The sequence below is a fragment of the Lygodium microphyllum genome, chromosome 1 (assembly GCF_053477565.2).
Source record: "Lygodium microphyllum isolate KBCC chromosome 1, Lygodium_microphyllum_v1.1.10, whole genome shotgun sequence".
Classification (NCBI taxonomy): Eukaryota; Viridiplantae; Streptophyta; class Polypodiopsida; order Schizaeales; family Lygodiaceae; genus Lygodium; species Lygodium microphyllum.
Window position 1 is genome coordinate 102,697,661 of NC_141135.1, and position 3,469 is coordinate 102,701,129.

The window sequence follows — 3,469 nt, forward strand, 5'->3', positions numbered from 1 at the left end:
GCTTGAGTGGAAGCACACAAGCAAAAACAAGAGCAAAGCAAGAGATATGGCGGATGGAGCAAGAGACCAAGAGAGAACAACTATTCATATACCTATCAATACTTTAGAAATCAAAATGTGTGACTATCTTTCCCTAATTCAAATGTCCTTAAAAGAATAAAGAACAAAGTAACAGTGATGGGCACTCACCACATGTAGTGTACATGTGTGCATGTATTGTCAATGTAATGAATACACAAGCGGTTAGATGCATGTGCCTTTACCCCCAACAAGAATCCATAATCCAAATGATCAAACCTCAAATAGATTATCTCAATGCCTCTCTTCGTGATGGTCCATGAGAGTGCCACCAAACCATGCCAATGACTATCCCACTCCTATGAACATGCTTGAACTACATGTAATAATACTAAGCCAATGGTGACCATGCTTCCATGGTACACCCAAAGCAAAGACCTTGATTTTTGAAGAATTGCTTAATGGAGTCAATTGGAAATGGACAATCCTCCACAAAGTCCTATTTGATTATCATAATGACCTATGCATCTCCATAATGCAAGAACAAGGTGTGGATATCGAGGAAAGCCAATTTGAGGAGGAAAAACTTATTAAAGACAAAAATGAATATGAATCTCATACCAAGTCCATTGAATACCACATTGATAGTAATAGCAAATCTCACCAGACCCTAAGCCCTCTCAAACAAAAGGATTGCTCATAGATGCAAGTGCAATACTAAGTTGGAATGGTTGGATCACTAAGAATTACTTAATTATAAGTGAATGAAATATTGGAGTTGGACTATTTGGATTGTTCGAATTAGAGTTGGAATGGCTGAAGAACTTAGAAATACTTGATTATGAGAAAATAGAATATTGATTCACTAATAAGATTCTCATCTTAGAAGTACTAATGGGTGATAATGAGGTTGACACAGCCTTTGATTCTCCACTAAGGATATTGAGTTGGAAATGAATGGAAGTGATGATTCTGACCCTAAACTTCTACTAGTCACAAAGTTTCACAAAGCTAAAACAAAACCTCTAATCCATCTTAGGTGTAAGCACAAGCAAGAACTTGAGCTCACTTCAACTCATCTTGCATTCTTACTTGAAAGGTTTTAAAGGGGAATGTACTTTTAGAAGAGTGTAGTATCTAGGTGAGAGATAGCAACATTGAGGTAAGTTGAAGCTCTTGAAACAAGATGAGCTTTGTCCAAAGTCTCACCATTACACTTATGAGATGTGACAAAATCATACCAATGTCTAGAAAGAATGGGATGTCTAGAACTCATAGGTAATCACTTGCTTTAAAAAAGAGAATATGAACTCATACTTGATTTGAAAAAACTATTGATAGTGAGTTTGGGGTTCTATTTGTTGAATATAGGATGCCACACCATATTTAACTAAAATTAGTCAAGGTATATCTTCTATTTGCTACTTTTGATTAACAATTATTAGTAGTTGGCAATAAACTAGCACTTGAAACATTGAGGATCTATCGACAAGTATTGCGGTTGGGTTTTGACACCTTTTTGACACAATGGTGATGTCAGAATATCATGATTCTACCCACATCCTTTCTATCACTTAATAGCAACCTCTATGTGCTAGTCTAAATTATCTTTAGAGTTTCCATATTTACTTTGAATACAACATCATACACAACTATATAAGTATGTAATCGACAAGTCCATAATTCCATAATGGAGAATGGAAATCCATGGCTTCTCTCATTGGGGAGGGTGGGACACTATCATGCCTTCCCTCTATTCTTTCTAAAGTTGTTAACTTGTGTACTTCTTTTATGTTTTATAACATTGCATAATGAAGTTTTGAAATATTCAGTTAGCCACGTCTCCCATTTCTCAATAGCCATTTCCTTAGCCAATACCATCCAAAGATTTATTGCAATCTTTTCATATCCCCATAAGACTTGCCCCTAGCAAAAGTCTAATTCACATGTAGGTCTTGTCACATGCTTTAGCATACTTGATATCACAACTTTCCCAACAAGAATGATATACCTAAGTTTTCAGCACCATAGTTCATTGTTTTTATCACCTTGAAACTTATACATACCTAAAATTCCATCACACATCGACTCATGCCTATATTGTAGATGACATTTAATGATAGTGACAATTGAGTCACCTATCCCTATAGAGACACTTGTATGGATGCTCATGCTCAACTGCCAAGACCCACAGACCGCTTATTGCTTCAAGCTTTTCAAGCGAGCACAAATGGCTATCTCTCACCTAGCTGACACGCCTTCAATCCTACAGGGGTGTAGTGAGCTTACCTTGATGCCCAATGAGTGGCCTCCTCCCTCAAGCGAGCCGGTAGCTCCACGATTCAAGATGCAAGCTCTCTCAAGCAACCTCAAGCCTCCTCTTTTGAGCTCCATCCTCCATAGCCATATGCAAGAGAAGAGAAGAGAAGAAAAAGAGAGGAGATGATGGAGAGTTATCCCTCACCCTCACACACTCACTCCCTCGCACTCCCTCTCTCAAGCAAGTAAGAAGGAGAGAAGAAGAGAAGAAGAAGAGATCACTTTTGCCACACACCAAAGAATGAGCCTTTCATTCACTTTTTGAGTTTATATAAAAAATCCTAAATCCCTTGGGCACCCATCCCCTTTTTTACATAACCGGGCATCTTGCCAAGGTCCTCTTTCTCCATTCCCTTCTAGTTGCCTTATCCCTTCACCCATGTACATTTAGATCTTGCAGCTTTGTCAGCTCTCCTAGTTCGTGGCCTATTGCAAGGATTTTGCCCTTATGATATAATGTGATCAGTCATTGTGTGCAAGCTTGCTCTCGAGAGAACTCATTGTCAATCAATTCCTTGGCTACCTCAGGAATCTTAACGAACACAAACTCATAGTTCTCCCAAGTGCATGGCAAGGAGCGTACTTCCCTTGCTAATGTCTCATCAAGGAGGCCTAAGTCCCCAACTGTTCATAGTTCCTAGCTAGCATGGTGAATGTGGCGTCTAAACTCTTGATGCAAGTGACTAAGTTGTCCCCTATATTCGTGGCTAGGTCCATGGCCAACATAAGGATGGATTGATGCCTATAGGAGGGTCTAAGGCCTATAGGAGGTTGGGGTTTGGTTGAGCTAGATAGCTTGACTACTGATGCCTGCCTCATGGCCAGTTCAATGGGGTGTCTGTCAATCACTTGTGCGAGAGCCTAGTCTTGCGGCTCAGTTGACATGTTGTTCCTGGCTTGTGGAGCAGTTGGGGCATTGGAAATGTTAGGTTGAGTTGTCCTAGGGCCGGATAATTGTGGCTTTGCTTGATAGGTTCTATGGATTTGGTGGTTTTTGAGGTAATGAAGTTCTCCTCCCTCATTGGCTTGGGCACCTGTACCGTTTCTAGACTTGGGCATCCAAATCTAGTTGTTGCCTTCATAGTAGCCTTGAGCGTGCAATAGGGCTTTGGGAACCCATTGTGGCTTTGAT